Source organism: Pteropus vampyrus, unplaced genomic scaffold, assembly GCF_000151845.1.
Source record: "Pteropus vampyrus isolate Shadow unplaced genomic scaffold, Pvam_2.0 Scaffold556, whole genome shotgun sequence".
NCBI classification, from domain to species: Eukaryota; Metazoa; Chordata; class Mammalia; order Chiroptera; family Pteropodidae; genus Pteropus; species Pteropus vampyrus.
The window spans coordinates 645,895-669,189 of NW_011889337.1; the positions used below are offsets into that span (position 1 = coordinate 645,895).

Below are 23,295 nucleotides of genomic sequence, written 5' to 3' on the forward strand. Positions count from 1 at the left end.
AAAAACATGTACGCTGTGCTGTTAAAAATCAATATAAAGAATCGATAACACATATTTACAATAGCCAAGATATTGAAAGCAGCTTGAATGTCCATCAATAGATGAATAGATAAAGATGATGTGGTGTATATATATCCATGTCTATAGATACACATATGTATATATTTGTGTACATATATATCATTGAAATCTTGCCATTTGTGACAACATGCATGGACATAGAGGGTGTTATGCTAAGTAAAATAAGTCAGAGAAAGACAAATACTGTATGATTTCACTTATATGTGGAATCTAAAAAACAAAACAAACAAACAAACAAACAAAAACAAACTCATAGATATAGAAGACAAATTGACAGTTGCCAGGTGGGAAGTGGGTTGGGGGAATGGGTGAAAAAGGTGAAAGAAATTAAAAAGTACAAATTTTCAGTTATAAAAACAGTCACAGGGATGTAATGTACGGCACAGGGAATATAGTCAATAATATTGTAATAACTATGTATGGTGCCAGGTGGGTGCTAGAGTTATCAGGGTCACCATTTCATAAAGTCTATAAATGTCTAATCATCATGTTGTACACCTGAAAGTAATATAATCTTATATGTCAACTTTGACTGAAAACTTGAAGAAAACAAGTAATAATGCAAAGCAGTAGTCACCTACATGACCCCAGTCCTGCTCCCCAGAAAGACCCCTTCTAACTCTTCTATCTGATTCCGGCTTTTATATTCGGGGGACTTGCATCACACCCTTAAATCATCTGCTTCTACTGCTATTTTGTGCTTTATCATTTTGATGGTATTTATTGACAGCTGTGGAAAGTGAGGCTTTAACTCAGTGACATCGCCCACACACTCTTCCTCTCCTTCCTTCCCTCTACAGCTATAGACCATTTTTGCTTCTTTTACACATTGCCTTTACCTAGCTGTCTGAGGTCTCACTATACAATGATTGGCTACAACCCCTTGTAAAAATGTTTACCCAAAATTCAGACTCTGAAATGGGAACCTACTCTAATGAATCCTCATACAATGTCAGCGAAAAGGTTTAGGTCGTGAACTACTCCCATCAGAGGTTACAGCCTATTTAAAATATGCTGGGCATTATAGCTGTCATCCTCCCTACCCTTGCCCTAAGGGTCTAGCCTTTAATGGGTCCCAGTGTTTACTTCTGCCAGGTCCCTAGGAGAACTACTAAACCTGGTCTGATTTAGATATTATCTGTAATGTGTCCTTACATCGTTTATTTACATTACAGTGCAAGTCACTGAAGGATACAGAGAAAATCAAGTTCATATCCAAACTCTACAGTGTTCTCGCCTATTGCTCACAAACATACCCCTAACGAGTTCCTTAACTGATAAATAATTAGGCAATTGGTGTTTTCAATGCTTTATATTGTGCAGAAATCTTTGGTGGGTTATTATATAGATGTTTGAGTGTGTTTTAGTAATATTTAGGGAAATGGGTTGGGTTTTTGAATGGGCCGTGAACGCAGTGTTCTTTTGCATTGAAATTATGGGAAAACTGCTGCTATCTGAATATTTGCTTTCCAACATGTCCTTAGTAATGGATTAGATTTGGATAATGAGGAATTCCTGTCCTTAACATTTTCATTTCTTGTTTGAGCTATTGATAAAACCTTTTCACTCTCCGTGCAAATGAAGGCATGACACTCTTCTCTTCAAATCTCCTTCCCCTCCTCTACCTACCTATTGCTGCTTCTGCACTTGTATTTTTCTATTGTCAAGGTTCATAACATTTACAATCTGTTCTGTAAGTTTATAAGAGCTTTACCTATAGCCAGTTATAATATAAAAGAATATTGAATGTCAACTGTAATTGATACAATAAAAATTTTTAAATTAAAAATTAAAATACATCTACTTTTTTCCCTCGAAAACAGCTGAAAATCGATTTATAATATTTGCATTATGATGGCTATGAAATATTTCTTAATGTGCAGCCCAGTAATGTACTATTATATTATTTTTCTAGTACAACTGTTTTGCTTTCCTGGAGGCTTTATTTGTATGTCTTTTTTTTTAATTAAGTTTGTTGGGGTAACATTGGTTAATACAATTACATAATTTCAGGTGTACGCTATCATTTGACATCTGTATATTCTATTGTGTGTTTACCACCCAAAGTCCAGTTTCCTTCAGCTACCATATATTTGATCCTCTTTACCCCATCTACCTCCGCACTCTACTTGTATATCTTGTTTCTTTTGTTTGCCTTTATCTCATATTTTTAAAGATCCCAATAAACCTTTGGAATCCCCCTTATTCCCAAATGCTCCCTTCTGAAGTCTCCATCCTCCTGCATCCGTGATGGAGACTAACTGCTCTCTAGACTTCTCGCTCAGTTGACATCCCGTGACTTCCTTCCATTGATCTCCTCGGTTTGACCATCTCGGTTTATACCTCCTTTTTACACACATACTCAAGGAACATACTAGAAAAAGGTGCGTGGGGATTTAATTTCCTTGAAAGGTCTTGTTCCTTTGCTTGTAAGTTGGTTCCCTCTTTTTTGGGTGCATTTAGGATTTACTCTTCATGACTGGTGTTTTGGAATCTCCTGTTAATCGGCTTTGATGGTTTTTTAAATTTTGGTTTACTCTTCTGGGTGCCTGATACGCTCTTTCAAATGTAAGGTTTATATTTTTCTTCAGCTCAGGAAAATTCTCTTATGTTATTATTTTGGTAATTTCTTCCCATTTTTTTTTTCTATTCTTCCTTTCTGGAATTCCTATCAGTCATATAGATGCAGAAATGCCACATTGCTCTGAATTCAGTATTAGTAAGTATAGTCCATACATCCCATAGTTAGAAAGGGAAGGAAACACTTTATACCCTGAGATAAACTAAGAAAACCAGGGTACCCTATTTAGTTGTAGCCCCCTCAAAATAAGGCAATCATTAAGACTTTCCCGTCAGCTACTGACCCTAAAGAAACAATCCCTCCTTCCTTTTATGATGACAATGCCAGCAGATAAGCCACAATCCTTAAAAATGTTAATCATGTGAGAAATGTATTGTTTTACACCATAAACTAAGTGTAAGCTCACTAACCACATTGCTAATCTTGTAATTTTTGTTTTTACTCTCCACCCTGCTTTTAAATACCTGTCTACTCCTTTTAGAGCCTGGACTGCCTTGCAAGCCTTTCCTACAAGTAAATTTCTTCGCTATCTAAAAGTGTTTGTCTCTGAGGCTTCTTCTGTTGCTCAGATCCCAGACATAACCAAACAAGAAGGAATAATAACGATTAGGGTATAAATCTACTCTTTTGCGATTTGGGATATGCCATTTATTTAAATTTACAATCAACTTTTTATTACATTTATAATCTTCACTAACTATGAAGAATTGTCTAATAGAACTTCTTGAAAGACTCATAACCTAAATGGATTTAAAGAGAAAAAATTCCAAGGTTACTAATTTTATACTTAGTTTATGGTGGGAAAACAGTGATTTTCTCGCACGATGGTTCAGATATGTTGAAAAGTTCCACGAGTCACATCAGAATTCCAGGCCCTCAGCAGAAAGGTGGTAGACCATTCTACTCGTACGTCGCATAGAATTTGGCAAATGTTTCATCATGTGCTCATACAAGATGTTCAAAGAAGACTAGACAGCAGCCATTACATGTGAGAAGGGGGCTGGTTGGAGAAAAGAAAGTCTTAATACTACACTTTGGAGCTAATGATACGAACATAGCAGGATCGACTGACAATCACTGGCTGCTTGCAGAGAAAGTAGTCTGTTTGCTGGAATCTGCTGAAAAAGTAACCAACTGACATGCCTGGATGCTGGGAATATTTCCTATGCTTGCTGTAAAGATACTCCCATCACTTGAAACGGTGGGCGTCAATGAAAGCTGGGACGCAGATGGCACTCAGAGGCGAATGGCTTATTTTGAAAGCCAAATGCATTGCCTAATTGCCACATTTATAGATCTGAGGTTAAAGGACAAACTGTTTTCTAGTGCTTTCAAGTGTAAAACAGCAAACGCTGGCAAAAATATTCGAAAAATGTATATATGCAGCAATCTTTAGAGTGTTTTTGAAAATAATCAGAAGAATCTGCTTTAAGCACGTCGCAAAGCTACTAGGTACTGAGAATTATCGGAAAACCTTATAAATAAATAATAGTATAGTACTGGGATCTTACTATATGACAGAGCCAGTATTACAAATTAACGTGGGGAAGATAGGTCATCTACTAAACATTATTGGTTAAATTGGCTTGTTGCATGGAGAAATAGGAATGTGTATACATTTTATACCATGTACAAAAATAAACTTAGATGGATTAAAGAGCTAAGGGCAAAAAATAAAACTATAAAGACAAGAAAAGCAAACCAAGGAGAATATCTTTGAGACCTCATAGAGTAGTACTTAAATAAACCTCCAAAAGCACAAACAATAAGGTAAGAAGCAATAGATTTGACTATACCAAAATGTAAGATTTATTTTCAACAGTGGATACCATAGACAAAGTTAACAGGAGGGTGAGAAAGATACTTGCGACATCTAAAATCAAAGGATTGATATCTAGAATGAACAAGAAACCTCTTCCAAGCAGTAGGTAAAAGACAGGAACCTCACTAGGAAGATGGACAGAGGACACAATAGGCAACACCACGCCTGTCATCATACACCAAGAGGAGCTCTCACTAAGATCCAAAAGGAGACACACAGAGAATGTTTCCTGAAATAGTATTTTGGAGAGCAAGGATGGGAGTATATTTGATACACACCATTAGACAGGTGGAGTTGTAAGCAACGGTTACAAATGAGGAATTAAGTTTACGTGCAGACAAAAGGCTAGTATTCAAAACGTGATGTTGCATGAAAAGGTCAAGAAAGGAATGGATATTTAAAATATAATTCTATTTCTTTAAATAGAATTGAATAATGTTCACATTTTTTCAAAGATATGTGTACATCCAAACACTCACGTGGAAGTTGGATTGGAAGGACATTCACTAAATACACAAGAGTGAGCTAAGAAGAAAAGCAGAGGGGGGATGGGAAATGAAATGGAAAATAACAGAAAATAAAACAAAGAGAGGGCTCTTAGCTTCACACCATCTGATGGCATTATTGTGCCTTAAACTATGGAGTATGATCGATTTGGTTCTGCGCATCCAAAGCCACACAGACACAGAGATCAAAAATCAAGTAGAGTCAAACTACCCTTGAAAATCCTCAAATCACAATTCATTCATTTAACAAATATTTATTTAGCACTTTTCTGGATGCTCGAGATCCAACGATGACCAAAAGTCCCTCGCCCGTGGAGCTCCCCTTCCAGCAGGAGGAGACAGTTACTAAGTGATAAATATCATAACTAAATTACTTAGCATGTTAAAAGGTAATACATGCTGTAAAAACACAGAAAGCAGAATAAGGAGAATCAGGAGTGCTGGGGGTGGGGACTGCAACTTTGAACCAGATGCTCAGGGTAAGTTTCATTGATCCACTGACATTGGAGCAGAGACGCGAAGGTGTGAGAGAGCTCGCCCCAAGGATCCAGGCAGAGCGACCAGCCAGGCGATGGGAGTCGGATTGTGTCGGGCCTCATGAGGCCACTGGAAGGATGTTGGTTTTTACTTTGAGAGACAAAAATGAAAGACCATTGCAGAGTTTTGAGTGAAGGAGCGATATGACGATGATAACAAACACACATGCAGACTTTACTCTGTGTCAGACTTTATAAAAAAAAAGAACTTGACAGTTATTAGTGCATTTAATCTTCACAGCATTCCGCTGGCATATAGGTACCATTCCCATCCCCATTGTCCGAGAGAAGAAACTGAAGCAGAAAGGTTAGCAAGTCACCCGAGGCTACACAGCTAGTACGTGGCAGAGTCGGGCTGCAAAGCCAGGTGAGGAGGCCCCAAAGTCCACCCACTTAGGTCCTAGTGGGACTTCAGTTGTAAAAGCTCACTCGGCTGTTACCATCAAACGGAGTGTTGAGGCGTCCCATGTGTCAATAAGCCCATTGCTGCCAACTCGCCCCTCTGCACTGGGAGAGACCTCCACGTCCATTTGAACATCAGATGATATCCTTGGCTTGCACTCAGGAGCTACAGCAATACTGGTTGCAAAATGTCCATCTCTAAGCACTGGAATCATGCTCAGACGGAGTTTCAGCCAAGATTAGAAGCTCTCAGTAGTGAAACCAACTAAGACTACATCTGGACCATGTCTCTATCTCATACACACCCCGGGCCATAAATTCATGGACGGGCAGCAACAATCACCCTTCTCCCTCCCCTGTCCCATGCCTTTTGCCAGCAGGCATGTTCGAATGAGCATAAGTTAGAATCTTAGGGTGTATGACTCCTCTATCCAACTGTAGCTGAGCCGTCCGATCCTTCCTCCCTTTTCTCTATTGTCAGAAAGGACTGTTTACTGACCAAGGCTCAGGACACTTGCCTGCTTCTTCTCATCTTTGCTTCCTTTCTAGAGCTTGCACTCCCTCTGGCTCTCTGGCGCTTATTTGCCCCTCCTTCTATTTCTACCAAGCCTTGACCTAACGCACGCCACAAACTGGGGACTTTTCTAGGTGCATCCTACTTTCTTAACTGTTGACTTCAGCTCTTCTAATCTGTCCCCATTCCTTTGTGTGTCACTCTTCCCTTGGCATCTCCTCTCCAAAGTACAGATGTTTTTCCAGAAGACTTTTTTTTTTCTTTTTTCTTTTTTTTGCCAGGGCAGAACACTGTGTTTCTTAGTTAATTGCATTGATTTTCACATTTCCCCTTTTCTAGATGAAAACAAACTGTTCTATGTTATAGTCTCACTTAAGAAATAGAGAATTATAAGGCATAAATCAGGAGCTTCGGCTCTAGCGTGTCCTCGGCACTTTGAGCCCCAGTGCAATGGGAATCATAATTCTCCTCCTCCTAGTTTATGCAGTTATGAGAATCAAATGCAAAATACAAATGATCGTTTACAAGGGATGCGTGTGGCTAATATAGATTACCCTTCGCAGGGAACACACACAGAACCACTCAGTGGGAACCTGAGCTTTCTCTTTTGATGACGGATTCCATCTCTGTTAGGACTGAATCAGCAGGTCTTCGATGAATGCATGCGAATTCAAGTGAATCAATGAAATGCCATTAAATGTTATGTGTTGCTTCTGTTTCAAAGCGTTTTTAGACCTTATTTAGCTAAGTGCAGGTGGGTGGCAGCCTGGAGGTGGGGATAATGGCAATAAAGAGAATCAACTTGCTCTGTTGCACTAAGCCCAAGTCAGTGCTGTAAGAAACAACCCTTAGTCTACAGCCTGGGAGCACCTTAGGACGGAGATGGCTTGCTCCCGTCAGCATTTTCCCCAGCACCGAGCACAATGTTTGGCACATGGATTTATCGTGGTCTTTAGTGAAAGAATGAATAAATAGCCAGATTTTAAAACAAGGCATTATGCCCAACGATATAAATGGCAACAAGGTGCTGTGGAAACAGCATCGAATATGGACTCGGAGCCCCTAAGTTTTAACCCTGCTGCGTGAACTCCATGCGTGGCATTGTGCGAGTCCCTTCTCTCCTCTCATCTTCACATATATCCGAAAAGCAATGGGGCGATGGTGGGGAGAGTGATTGACTAGGTAATTTCTAAGGACTCCCATTAACCCAGTGTGCTATTACGAGAGTGACCACAACTCGCTAAATGGTGAATTGATCAAGTACAGGGAGTTGGGATATGGCTGTGGGGCATGCCATGGAGGGATCTAAGTTCTACCCTCTGTTGGGAAATGTGAAGGAGAGCAGATGCATCAGGCCCTACAGCCTCAGGGAGAAAAGCAGCAGTCCTTGTCATTGTTAAAGCATTGTCTTTGCCATGCAGAGCAATGGTACTGACCAAGGCTAGAAGCCAATATAACTGGAGAAATATATCATTGTGATGCAAAGCCTTGGCAGAAAAGAAGGAAACACCAAAGACCTGGGGAAAAGGAAGAAGAATCATAGTACATAGAACCCTAGGAAGTTGGAAGTGGGAGGGAGGGCTCTTAGCACGCATCTAATCCAATCTCTTAACTTGAAAGGGATAGCGAAACAGGCCAAGAGAGGGAGGAACACTTGACTGAAGTCACACACACGCTACATGGCAGAATCGGAACCAAACTCAGGTCTGCTGATTTCAAATCAATCAAGTACCACAGGTCGCATCCCTCCTTCTTTCTCCCCTTCTCTCTTCTCTCTTACCTCCTCCCTCTTCCCTCCTCCTCTCTCTCTCTCTCTCTCTCTCTCTCTCTCTCTCTCTCTCTCTCTCTCTCTCTCTCTCTCTCTCTCTCTCCTTGTATTCATAAAAAGATAAGTCTGTGAATGATTTCCATTTGGAAGAGAGAGTATGATCTGGGCATAGCTTACAAAGGAAGGAAGCAAAGTGAAGAAAAGTTTAAACCTTCTCTCCATAGAAATCCACACAAATATACAATTTTACCTGCAATTTCAAGGGGTGATCAGACTCCAGGTTAAGAACCCATGTAGTATAAGGGTTCATAGAATCTTCAAAACTTGGGGCAGGAAAGGACTCTGTCCATGAATCCTCTGACAGCTCTGCTCTTTGACCATTTTTTTTTTATTAAAACATTTATCTTATACTCTTATCACCCCAGGATTGTACTACTTTTGGCCAAAAGCCATTGTAATACTCAGAGAAGAATAGATATGATGTCAGCTTTAAAATAAATCAGGAGGATTAAAATAGACCAAATGAGAGTGAGCTCCTAAGAGTAGGTCATATTTTAAGATTGTATTCACAAAAGGAGTCATCCGATTTATGCATCTCTAATCATTTTATCTGCAGCATTTAAACCAGTTTTCACTTGGATTTCTGATATTATCATTGCAAAATAAAAGATGCTAGAGTTTACACCTGCATCCATCCTGTATAGAATTCATTTTTTTTTCTAATGTTCTACAGGTAAATAAAGAACACTCTCTAAAACTTCTTAAATGATTATAGATTCGTAGGGACAGAAAAAAAAGTAAATCTGAAAGGCACTTCCGGGGAGGCAGAATTGTCGGGGTGACAGCATCTATCTGTAAAGCCAGGCGGTGGATTCATAGAAGTTTGCCTGAGGGTAAGATGAAGTGAGGAGAGGTAAGATAAATTGAAGATTGATACAAATTTGTAAGTTTGTGTTCCAACTAGGCAGCCTGTGGGACTCTGTATTTTTAAAATGTGTATATCTTTTTAAATCAATTGTTTTCATAGCTTCATTAGGGTATAACTGACATACATCAAATGTACATATTTAAGTTTGACATATGTACATACTTGTGAAGTCATCATTACGGTGAAGATAGTGAATGTATCCATTACCCCCAAATTTCCTCATTCTCCAGTAACTCCTCTTTTCCATTTCTCCCCACACTCCAATCCCGGGACATACATTGCTCTGCTTTCTGTCACAATAATGACTTATATGATTTATAGAAATAGAACCATACGGCATATACTCTTTTTGTCTGGCTTCTTTCATTCAGCACAATTCTTTTGAAATTCTTCCATGCCTGTATCGATGACTTATTTTTATCGCTGTGTAGTATTCCATTTTATATACGTACTACATTTTGTTTATTCATTCCCTTGTTGATGGGTATTTAGATTGCTTCCGGTTTGGAGCTATTAAAAATAGAGTTACTATTAACATTTGTGTCTACGGCCATGTCACCCCGAACAAGCCCGATCCCGTCTGATCTCGGAAGCTAAGCAGGGTCGGGCCTGGTTAGTACTTGGATGGGAGACCACCTAGGAAGATCAGGTGCTGGAGGTGTAAAAAATAAAAAAAAATATAAGGGATTGTAAGATGACAGAGTCCTTGCAATCTGTGAGGTCAACCAAGGGTTGCTTCATTTAAAAAAATTTTTAAAAATAAAAATAAAACAAAATAAAAACATTCGTTACATATGAAAGCATAGTGGACAAATGCTTTCATCATTTGGGTAAAGACCTACGAGCAGTATGCCTGGATCATATGGTACATGCATGTTCAACTTTAAAAGAAACTGCCAAAATTTTTTCCAAAGTGGTTGTACCATTTTATTTTTCCAAAAGCAGTACGAGTGTCCCTATTGTTCTACATCCTTGCCAATGCCTGTTACAGTTGGTCTTTGAATGCTGGCCAAGCTGCAGACTGAGTATTTGCATTTCGTTAAGGTTCTAATTTGCATTTCATTAATGACTAACGATGTTTAGCATTTTTTTCTGTGCTTATCTGCCATCAATATATCTTCTTTGGTGAAGTGTCTGTTCAAATCGTTTGACACTTTTATTCATTAGGTTGTTTGACTTATCGTTGAATTGTAAGAATACTTTATACATTCTATGTGCAATTCCATTCTTAGATATATGATTTGCAACTATTTTCTCCAAATATGTGGTTTGTCTTTTCCTTCTTTTAACAGTGTCTTTCAAAGAGTAAAAATTTTGAATTTTTATGAAGTCCAATTTATCCAATTTTTCTTTTATGGATCATACTTTATGTATACCCTATCAAAGAAATCTTTGCTTAACCCAACATCTCAACAATTTTCTCCTATATTTATTTTTTTTCTAGAAGTTTTAAAGCTTTAGGTTCTACAGCTAAGCTTAGGATCCATTATGACTTTTTTTGTTGTATGGTGCAAAGTATGTCTCAAAGTTCTTTGTGTCGGGGGGACAGGTATCCAATCATTCCAACACCGTTTGTTGTTGAAAAGATCATACGTTTCCCCCGAAATTGCTTTGTACCTTTGTCTAAAAGCAATTGACCATACATATATGGGTCTATTTCTGGACTCTGTCCTGTTCCATTTGTCTATTCTTGTACCAATACCACACTGCCTTGATTACTATGGTTTCATAATACCTCTTGAAATCAACTAGAGCAAGTCCTCCAACTCTGCTGTTTTCAAAATTGGTTTGGCTATTCCGGGTCATTTACACTTCCATGGGAACTTGAAAATTAGCTTGTCAATTTCCACAAAAATGCCTGCTAGGATTTTGATTGAGATTGCATTAAATCTACAGATCAATTTGGGGGCAACTGACATCTTAATAATATTGAGTCTTTCATCCCATAAACATAACATATCTCTCCATTTATTTAGGTATTTCATTTCTCTCAGCAGTGTTTATTAGTTTTTATTGCATGGATCATCCGTATCCTTTGTTAGATTTTTCCCTAAGTATTTCATATTTTTCTTACATCGTAACTGGAAATTTTTTTCAACTGCTAATTGCTTGTATATAAAAATTCCGTTGTTTTGTATATTGATCTGGTATCCTGCAACCTTGCCAAACTCACTAATTTATTCTAACAGTCTTTGTAGAAATCATAGGATTTTCTCCATAGATAAGCATGTCATCCGCAAAGAAGGACAGTTTCGATCATTCTTCCTTTCCAATATGGATGTCTGTCATATCTTGGTTTGCTTGCTTTGCTTTGCTTATTGAATGACTAGAATCTCTAGTATAACATTGACTAGAAATGGTGGGAGAAGACATCCTTTTCTTGTTGTTGATCTTAAGAGAAAACATTCAGTCTTTCACCATTAAGCATGATGCTGGCTGTAGGTTTTTCACGAATGCCCTTTATCAAGTTGCAACCAACTGTTTTTAATTTTAAAAGGAATACAGTGGAATATTCCTGACAGTGTAGTGGATTAGGTATTCTGAAATACTTTCTTGCTCCACGAACCAAAATGCTGGGTAAATCACATCAAAATTCCTCATAAATGTATAGCTAACCTTACAAGAAAATAAAAGAGATAATCACCAAGAGATAAAACCAGAGAAGCAAGGGAACACAGAAGACAGAAGAGGCCTGGAGTCATCTTCCAATTGCAGAAACCTTATTCTTGGATTTTAACAGCTGACAGCCTCTCTAGCTGATCCACCTTAGTCTCCTTCAGAAGCTCTCTTCTTCTACCTGTTTTTAAACATTAGCGTTCATCAGGGCTCTCTCTTTTCTCACTCCCAGGTTGAGAATATATATTACTATCTCAAGCACCATCCTTATGCTAAGGACATGCAAATCTTAACCTAAAATGTTCTTTCCTGAGCTCTAATCTCTCCTACCCAACTTCCTAAAGGATATGATCTTGACTTTGATGTGCTATCTATCCTTCAAACTCATGCCCAAACTGTTTTCATCTTTCCTCTGCCTGTATCTTTTCCTCCTTCCACCTCAGTTGTTGACACCGTAATTTGTGAGTCACCCATGACTCTTTTTTCTACCTCTCTCACCTTTCCGTGTCTAACTAATACATTTTAGTTCAAACTTCTAAGTATCTCTTGAGCCCATTTCTTTATTTTCTTATTCATTGCCAGTGCCTTTGTTCAAGTCACCATTTTTCACCTGAACTACTGCAGTAGCCTCCTATCCAGTTCTCTGAAGCAAGTCCAGCTCTCCCCAGTCTATCTTCCATAATGCCACCGGAGCTAAAACTTACAAAGCGTCACTCTCTATTGCAAACATAATAAAGGTCAATCCTCTAAAGTTGTCATATAATGTGGTATATTATCTGGGCCCCCACTCCCTCTCAAGCTTCATCTCTCCATCCCAGATCCTACTCTCAAGTCAGCATCAATACCATACCATTTCCTGGTCCCTTTATGCTTTGCCCTGCTTGTGTGCTTTTAAACATGCTGCTTCTCCTGCTTACCTCTCTCTCTCGTTTCACGTGGCTAACCAAATTCTATACATTCTTCAAGACTTAGATCAAATATTACCTGCAAGGTTCTGTTCCTAGATCCTCTCAGCAATTAACCTTACCATATTGCAATAGATTCCTTATTTACTTTCCTTCTTCCCTGTGGTCTTCATAAGAGCAGAGTTCCCAGCACTGTAGTAGCCCAAAACTAAACGCTTATAATTAACTAACTAACGAAAATCAGCTACTCGATGATTTAGAAGACAGAAATAGTTTGGCGCAGCAGGAATAAGACAGTATTTACTCAATAATACTTTATTGAGCGTTCACTCCTTCTTTATGGTCTGGAAAAGTAGAGATGAATAAGATACTGGCTTTGTACTCAAGGAGCTTATAGTCCAGTAGGAAATTAAACGAAGAATGGGGCTCTGGCCGGGGCAAGTCCAGACTTGGTAAGAGAAGCATATATTGCTTAAGGAGTACTAATAATTGTTAAATGGAGCAAAGGAAAATAGAACGCTGTTGAAATGTTTTATCAACATTTAATCCACCATTCTTCTAAACATATCTTCCGACTATACATATTTTGAAAGAAAAATTTCTCCTAAAAGCAATCGCTACCAGGAAGCCAAAAGCAATTTGGAATGAAATATATTAACTACTCTGAGGTTCATTACCAGAGAGTCAAGAGTGGAAGTAAGGGAAGGCTGAAGAAAGAGAAAAGAGGGAGAAAAACAAAGAAGAGAGGATGAAGCATAGATATTCCATAAGAAATCAGCAGAATCTGTTTTTTAGCATCATTTGGTCCCCAAAACACAAAGCCCAGGTTCTTGGTCTGATTCTTGGACTTTTCTGATGGTTGTGACGGTCAGGTCCAAGTTAGACAAAGAACTGAGGAGGCTAGATTCACTTTTATTTTCTGGGAAGAGCATAGTTTGAGGCAGGTTGTTTCTTCACTTGAGTCTAAATGCTTGCTCCGAGTTAAACAGTGTTTAACCTCCGCTTTCTCAAAACTCTTGCTGTCTGGTTCTATTTATATTCAAATTATGTTTTGCAATGAAATTTACCTCTCTCAGATTTCCTTCTTACAGTCCTTATTGTCTCAGAAGTACATCAGGGAAATTTTATATTTCTTCACGGCTCTATTACTCAACTTCTTAACCTTGTTAATTTGATTTTGGTAAACTCGAAATTGCATTTTTTTATCCTTCTCGTGAAGGATTGATTCAGTGTTGATTGGTATCATGGCTGAATTTCTGCCTACTGTAAAATTTAAAAGTACTGTATTGGCTTCTCTTTTCTATACAGCATGACAAAAATCATGATAGATAAATGTAAAACACAAACCGCAAGTCACACTGAAAATCCCACAATATCTGATTCATAAGAGAATCTTGATATCTCTCCACACTCAAGGGCAGGGATCACCAACATGTCTCCTAACTACAATTCAACCTGCTGGCTTCAGAGAGCCTGATTCGAAAGGCTCTCTGCAAATAGCAGAAGCCAAACATCTTCTATTTTGGATCAATATCCAACTTAATGGCTGATTTGGTTGCTTGTGGACTCCAACTTTCTGGTTTCTAGATCCTACCTGCCAACCAGCTTGGGCCTGTAGCACCTGCTTGCTTCTCCTTATCTTTCTTAACTCCCCTAGTCTTGATTCATGGATTGGCTGGAACTGGGATCCTGCCATAGTTTTCTGCATAGCTAGGCTTCCAATTATAGGACCTTTCCCATACTCCCGACACATTCTGATCAGACTTTGGCATGACATTTTCTCTAGGCCCAGGCAGGGAGTAAAATGACATTGACTGCCAGAGCACGCCTTGTAGTGAGTGCTCTTGTGGGCAAAAGTATACACCTTCATGGGCAGTCCTATACCTTATCATGTACCTATCGCTAACATGTCATTTTTCTCACTAGTTTGCCTGGTATCATTGCTATTTCTATCTCTATGCTGCCCAAATATCTTTCTGCTCCAATAGAGTCAGAATTGAACTTCTAAGTCTAATGACTTTCATCTGAATTATTTATTCCATGTCTTTTACTATTTTCCGCATCTTCTGAGAGGGAGATGCACTCCATATGGCTGATATGACCTACTCGGCATCAGTGTAGTGAGTAAGAACACGGGTTCTCCTGGGTTTGAATCTGAGCTCCACATCCTCCTAGATGGTATGAATTAGGGCAAGTTATTGAACGTCTCCTGTCTCCAGTGTCTCATATGTAAAACAAGGATAATAACTGTACCTACCATATATACAAAGTACCTGGCAAATGATGAGTGCTCAATAATTATATTTGGTTTTTGGGACTCTGGGACCCTGTCATTCTTTAAAGCAGAGTCCTACTCTATAAGCATTACCTCCACTTCCAAATGACTCATCTTCATACTAAGACTGCATAAATAGCATGCTACTTGTCTGAAGGCTCATGCTCCTATGTATGTTATTCATGCCACTCAATGGCCACAGGGTCAATGTTTGTGAAAAGAGATGAATGACAGAATTAAATAATCAAAACATTAGCCACCAAATTCAGCAGATCGTTGTGAGCTACAGAGGTGCGCCATTCGGGTCCCCCTTGAAGCAAGAACTTGCAGTTCGGCTGCAAAGAGTGTGTTAATCTGACATCCTTCAGCTATTAGCACTTTCAGGAGCCATCTCACTTTTTGAAAAGACACTACACAGTTCTGGGGTTGGCCCTGGCCAATGACTAACAACGGCCTGGCCATTTCTGCCCAACACAGAATTCCTCTAGTGGGAAATCCTTATTCCAGAGCTCTCTGCTACACTGGCTGAGACTTCACCAGCCATATGCATTGAGATCTGAGGTTCTTCCAGCCCAGATATGCTCCATTACCCCCTCTATTTTTCACAATGCTCCCCTCTTTCACTCCTTCATCTCCAACCCCAACCTCTGCTTCCTAGAAGACCCAAATCACTCAATCGTGTGCTTGTGATGTAAGCAATTTCACAGAGAACTGATATATTCATTCAATCTGCCTTCCCCTCACACACACACACACACACACACACACACACACACACAAACATACATTACTAGCCAGAGTTTTGTATAAAAAGAAATAATGAAAAACTGAAAAAAAATCATTCCATACTGATTACCATAGTCAGCCAATTCACTGTAAGAAATGGGTAAGTGCTTCATCTCATCCCCAGATTATTCAAACATTTCTGATAGGCCAGATGGTTAATGAAGTAAAACCTCCAGAGAGCCAATAATCAAGTCTGGGTGTACAAAGGAAATAAATGGAAGACAGTATTCTTCCTGAGACACAGACTCTTGGAATTTTACCTGAGACCCTCTCCCTCCCCAGCCAAGATGCTAGACATGAGTCACCCGTGGCTTCAGGGGGAAGTTGTCAGAATGTAACCAGAAAACAAAGGAGTCAAAATCTTGGCTCTTGAGTTTTTCAAAAGCTAGATTCAGGTGTAAGACAGAGAAGATTTGGAAGCCTTTGTAACCTACTTTTCTTCCCCTGCTCCAGATTCCAGAGACTGGGGAGGAAAAAGGGGAGGGAACACAGGGAAAGGAATGGAGTCAGGAGGGAAAGAACATCAAGCTTCACAAAAGAAAACTATTAGTGACCAGCACTAGGAAGCCATGTGCCAAGGAGCTCATTGCTGACTGAGAGATCGTCCATTAGGAACAATGCCTGGCTACAACTATTCAGTAGTCCAGGACCTTCGTAAACACCTGGACACCAGAGCAAGGTGGGATGAGGAAGAACCATCTTGAAATATTCCATGGAATCGAGAATATTGAAACATCTATTGCTACAAGTTTCACTCTTAATCTCAGATTGGCATTGCTGTGGAGGCAAGTACCACCAGTTGATCCATTGGAATTTTGTCAGTTAGGAACCATTGAAAATCAGTCATACTCCTTCCATTCCTGGCAACGAATCCTGATAGAACAACATGAAGACATCCGAGAGAGAATGCTATGGCCATTAAAGCTGGGTTTTAAAAATGGCCACACCTGAAGCAAGATAGATAGTCCAGGAACATCCACCCCTCCAGGATATGGCTCCGGAAATTTTTTCTTTTCTTCATACTTCCTTCTGTTTTAGCCCCCAGCAAGGAGAGATGAGCCAAAATTGATCTTTTCCAGCTTAGATGCCATCTTTGGCTAAGGCATGACATTTGGCTAATTATAATCTCATTATAATCTCATGTGCATTGCAAATCCTGCTGCTCCCATCGTGTACTTGACGCCATGACAGTTCCAGAAACACCATATAAGGAAGAAAGACCTGGAAACCGAGCTCCCCGCCTACTGGGAGGAGACAACAAGGCTACATCAGCAGCACATTTCCAGGCTCTGACAAAAGCCCAGAATTGAGACATCTGAACACTTTCCTCCCTCTCTCTCCCTCCCTCCCTCTCTCTCTCTCTCTGAGTTCGCCTGCACTCCCCTCTTGAGTGTGTATTTTCACTTTAATAAACCTGTTTGCTGTTCCTGTCACCTTTGAATTCTTTCTCATGGAATAAGAACCTGGTCACCGGAGCTTTGAGCCCCGCTGCAATACCCCCACTCAAATATTTACTATTTGCAGATAACTTCCAAATCCTTATCTCTTGTCTCCACCTTTTAATTTTTTTATAACCCTATGTATTAGTCAGGGTCAACAAGAACTATATAACTCTTTCAAACGTAATGATTTAATGAGAGTTTAGTAAAGAGACTACTTACTAATGAATGCGTGGTCATGGTTTAAGGAAACCAATAAGGTTCTCTTGGAATGTTAACTCCTGGAGCCCTCACTATCCATGTGACTGAAGGGGCAAGAAGACCTAGCAGTTACCAGAACCCAGAGAGAGAGACGGTAGCTATATGCAGAGCGCCGTAAGACAGGATGGGTGGTCTTCAGTGGAGGGTGCAACAAACCCCTCACTAGCTGGCGGAGGGAGCCAGGGGAATAAACACCCTGTCCTCACTCTCCTCCAACCCCTCTCTTTCATCTTCTGTTAGTGCCTCCCATTAGCTGAACCCATCTGGAAGCCAGAGGGCAAGGGGGTTCGCCGAAGCAGCCCGTGCAAGTCAAAGTGGGGTGAAGAAGTAGAAAGTTTGGGTATGGGGGTGGGCAGTGGCAAATCCTCGGCACAGACAACTCGATAGGATTTGGAAATACATGTAAAAACTTCCTGGAAAGCCTTTCTCCCTTCAAGAATTCGATTTAAGCTATAAACCCTCCCATTTACAAAGAAGTGCAAATACGTATAAATATTAGATTTTGCATGACGTTTCAAGGCATTTTGCAGTACCTGCAGCCTCTCCATAGTGTATCGAGCAGTTCCATGGTTACAAGTTAAAAAACCTGCTCTGGAGAGCTGTTTGTAAGCATGTGTGTCATCTTGTTACAGTTCTCATTTCCTTAGCTTTTCCCCCCTACTTTATTTCCAGCAACTTAGATATCCCGCAGCAAAGCTGACACCTTTGGCCAACTGTAAGCGAATCAACTGGGTCCTTTCTTTACTCAGATCAGCTCAATGTGAGCTATAGTGGAGTCTGAGCAGCGGAGCTCTAAAGAAGTAGACAGAAAATGCGGGCCTAGCCATGTGATACCGGGTTGCCTAGCAACACTGGCTGGGAGGCTCTCCTTCCTGAGCCTCTCAGCAGAGAGAATTGGTTTAAAAAGTATGTGTGTATGTGTGTGTGTGTGAGAGAGAGACAGAGATAGAGACAGAGAGACAGAGACAATGGAGAGAGAGAAACGGAAATTGAAGAGAGACAGAGAGAGACACGGTGAAATGTAAAGACAGACAAAGACAAGCAAAAAAAGAGTTTCGTAAACAAAGAAAAGAAGTGAGAGATAATGAGAACAAATTTGCAGGAAAGGGGGAATGGAGAGATGTTCAGGAGGTGAGATGAACTCAATTCACGGCAAAAAGGAGGAGCAAAGGCTGAAAAGAGAGATGTCCGAAGGAGGGAATGAAGGGGTGACGGAGTTAGCAGGAGGGGCCTTTTCTCCCAGTTCCCCTCACCGATGGCTGCTTCAGTACCCTTACTTCACAAAGAAAGCCACCCAGCTTCTTTTTCTGTCATTTTTTTTTTCTCAAAAGTCACAGGCTCAGTTGAAGCCACAGCACCGGAAATGCTTTATGAAGCACTCCTGGGTCCACGGCACTGCTCGGCCCAGTAAAGATCCTCTTTTATAATAACCACAATGATGACTCAGCCCCGGAGCACAGCTCTTTACAGTTTACTGAGTGCTTGCACAGCTGCCATCTCCTGGGACCCCCTTACTGCAGCTCTGCCAGGTAGGCAATGCCAGAATTATTATGACCTCAACTCCACACGTGAAGAAATTGAGGCTGTAAGAGGAAGGGTGGTAGCACAGGACCCCACATTCAGTAAGATTAGTTCCAGGTTGCGTAGTTGGAGTTGTGAAACCATGTTCCGTGACTGGGGCCACAGGGCTGATCTGCCGGGCCTTCCCTATTGCACGCTGAGTGTGGTGGACCTGCGGTGAAGTAGATGATGCTCTCCGTCACCTACTGGCGTGAGAGCTGAAGAGCTATCGCAATGTCTCAAGCCAATAGGAGGTCTCTCCTTTCCCTCTATGTGCTAATGTATCCATCTGTACCCCACCAGAGCAGAGCGCAATTGGTCTGGATGTACAGCCAGCTTCTAACAACGCCATGAGATATCCCTGGGCGTCCATTGTCTCAGGAAAACCTTCCCTCTTTCATTTTCAAAATAACTACCGATGGCTGCAAAATCTGTTGGATAGGGGGCGGGATATTTGAGAGATGGGAGCAGTTTGGTGTCTAGAGCCAAAGGAGGGGCTGTGGAATCAGGTAGAGAAGATGAGCTGGCAACGGAGTGACATGTAGCAGGTGAACAGTTCTTGTTTCTTCTGAAGACTCTACAATGCCTGAAGGCCAGAATGATCTCAGAGGAGAGTGAGAGCAGAAATTATCTTGAGTCCTCTGTTTGCACCAGGCTTCTCTCCTGCCAGAGTCTCCCCCCTTGTCTGATTCACCCTGTAACTGCTGACAGATTAAGTTTCCCAAAATGCCATTCACCCGATCAGCAACCTTCAATGATTTCTCCATTCATTGTGGTATTAGCTTCATCATCCTGGCATTCAAGAGCTGGTCAATATTATCCTACCCCCCTTTTTCAAGTTAATATCTACACACGTCTTACATATAACGCAGGTGTCTGACAAACTCAGATATTTCTGATGCCCACAGTCCATACCTCTCATGTGTTCCCATCTACCTGACACCCCGTCTCCTACCATCAGACAGTATTCCCTCGCCAATGTCTGCACATAGCACTTGCCTTTGTAATGTGTCAACCTGGATAAACTGAACTACATTTCACAGAATTACCATTCCTGTAGATTATAGTGGGCCACAAGGTTCTCGTGGGAGATCTGGAAGGTGGAAGGCAAGCAGCCGCCATTTTATAGCTCACGCGCACTGCCGCTGATCTGCTGACTCACTTCATTGGCATAAGGCAGTAACCAGGCCTGCAACTGCTCCATCTTCCTCTGGATCCTATTTCAGCTTCTCTGACTTCTGGACCAGATGTGTGTTCAACACAATGACAAAGTGCCAAATGTTCAACTTCCATAAGACACCCACGTCATCAAGGGCAGAGGCAACAAGAACTGACACGGGGCTTGGTCCATCTTTGTGTGTCTCAGCCTGTCCTTCCTCTCCCCAACCTTGCATCCATCTTCCCTTCCCCATTTCCTACCCTGTGGATATATGAGTTTTACAAAGTAACTTCTCTCTGGGTCTCGGTTTTCTCATTAGAATAAAGGGAGAATTTTACCAAATCTGAGAATACTTCCAACTCTAATCTTCAGAATAGCAATATCCATGGCTTTTTTATGGGAACCGTAACCTCTGGAACAACAAAGGCACCGAGCTTGGTGTAGGACATCTGGACTCTCCCCGCAGCCCTGACTCCGGGTAGCTGGGGAAAGTCCATCAAGCTTTCTCTCCCTGGGCCCGGCTTCCGCTCCCACATTCACACACAAAAGTTAGACTTGCTGCTCTCAGCAGTTCAATACAGCTCTAATATGTCAGGCTTCTCTAAGTCTCCCAGCACTCATCACTAAATCCAATCAGCGCCATTTCCTGTTTCTCTGTGTATTTGGGGCTTTTTCTACTTTCAGTGGGTAAAATTCATTCTCAGTGAGACCTTTAGTCTTTCAACTTGAAAACCTTGTGCCTCTTCTAGGGAAAGGCCAGTCACTTCCTCCACACACTTGGGAAAGGTTAGGATGTTTTGATGTTTTCCTCGGTAATGCCTCAGTCTTGTGAAGGAATTTGGTCTCAAATTTGCCTTTCATTCTTCTACCTAGAGAATGACCACTGGGGAAAAATAAGGGGTTTGGGGTGGGTGCCAGAATTGGAAACAGCTTTTTGTACCAGCTGGGGATATTCTAAGGACATTAAAGTTAGAGATGAAGAATTGCTTTTATTCTAAGCCCCCTATTTTCATATGCATATGAATTAAGAATGTAAATGAGTACACATTTTAGAAGTCCAACATGGCAGAATTCACTGACAATCATGTCTTATTAAATTCACCACTATTGTACAGGACATGTAGTCGAGTCCTGTGACATACTCGTGTATTGATCAGTTTTGAGATGTGAACTTTAGATTTTTCGGAAGTCTAAGCAATGGATCATGTTTCTTTATTGAAAAGGTAAGCAGCCATCAATCTCATTATCAAATCTATGAAGAAAATAAGCTTAAAACTGTTCTTGCATTCATTCGACAGGCACCTAAAGGTTGGCTTTTCACTCTCCTTCATCCAACAGCCATTTAGTTAGTGACTCTGGTGCCCTTCTCTCCAATCTTTCTGCCTTATCTTAGACACCATTACTTCCTTAAAAATTATGAAACATTTCCTACATACAAAAGAGAAAATAGCATATATGTAAGATATATGTTGAGCAGGAAGATTCAGCTACCAATCTCAAGTGAAGATTCGCATTGATACAGGATGGCACAGATCATCGCAGTGCCCACAAGAAATTGGAGCGCACAGACCTCAGTGGTTCAGAGTTGCCAAGAAGGTCTCAACACACGAGGCACTGGTTAGAACAAGGTTAACCTCACACACGGAAGAGACATAGCGAGGTCTGCATCGGTACTGTGCATCGGTCTCCCACAGCCAGCAGGTCCCTCCTGATAGCTGACACAGGACAATGGACTGCATACATCCCTCTCATGCTGCAGGTGAAGACCCTGTTCCTTTTCCACAGGGGGCAGATATACCGGTAGGGTTGGCCAGGTGCCGTAAGACACTCATGCTTAAGCAATACAAGGACATTCACTACCTATCCAGGACAGGGGAAAGTATTCCCCAGATAAGGAAGAATCTTGGGCCAATGGACAGCTGTATCCCTTTTAAAGGAAAGTTCCAGACTCAGGGCACTAATTAGGCAATCCCAAAGAGAGGTGGCAAGTCCCATAATGGCTGCTCCCACAACAGTATACAGCATAATAAAATGAAAACCTGTATACCCATCACCGAGCTTGAGAACTAGAACATAAACAATGCCTCTGAAACCCACATGTGCCCTCCCTGAGTCATCTCCTCATTCCCTCTCAGAGGTAACCAGTGTCTTGAATTTTGTCATCATCTACTTGCTTCTTTATTCATTCGCTTTATAGGGATGTTCCCTTAAATAATGTTATTCCATTTCATCCATTTTAAAACTTAATATAAATGTAATCATACTGTAGGTGTTATTTTTTTGTTTCTTCCTTTTTTCTCCCAACTTTGGGGAACTTATCTATGTTGATGTGAGTAGCCATAGAAATTAATTTTCACTTCTATATAGTTATCCATTGCATGAAAATCTCACAATTTATTCATTCTCCTGTTGATGGACATGACATGTGGGTCGTTTCTAGTTTTATGCTTTTGCAAACTGTGGTGCTATGAACCTTCGCATGTATATCTTCTGATGCCCGTGTACAAGAGTCTCTTTAAGGCAGTGGTTCTCAAACTGAGGTGATTTTGTCCCCCCAGGGGGGCATTTGTCGATGTCTGGAGACTTTTTCGGTTATCAACTGTGAAGGTGCTATGGCATCTAGTGGGTAGAGGCTGAGGATGCCGCTAAACATCCTACATTGCTCAGAACAGAATCCATAACAAAGGATTATCTGGTCCCAAACATCAGTAATGCTGAGGTTGAGCAACTCCAATCTAGAACATATGCCTAAGCGTGACATTTCTGGGTCTTCAGGTCTTTTCAAGTTCAACTTTACTAGGTAATGCCAATTATCTTGCGAAATGTTTGTTACCAGTTTGCACTCCCAAGGGCAGAGGATGAAAGTTCTACTTGCTCCCTATTTTCATCAATTGTCAGTATCATTAACTTCACTACTTATTGCCTGAACTTTTGCTATTTCGCATCCTAACTTTTCTCTTATCTCTTTCCTCACATATCATTCTTTATATTATCACCAAATTAAACTTCCTAAAACTCAACTCTGACCATGCTAAATTCCTATAAGGAAAATTTTGTGGACTCTACTACATACAAAATAAGCTTCGTATTCAAAACCTATACAAAAAGTCTCCACTAGCTCTGGATACCTAGTAATACCAACCTATTTGGTGGTCC

General features: G+C 40.7%; 1 pseudogene; it reads left to right on the forward strand.

Annotated features, from left to right (window-relative positions):
* Positions 1-9,680: 9,680 nt before the first annotated feature.
* LOC111733382 lies at positions 9,681-9,799 on the forward strand (annotated as a pseudogene).
* The last annotated feature ends 13,496 nt before the right edge of the window (positions 9,800-23,295 follow it).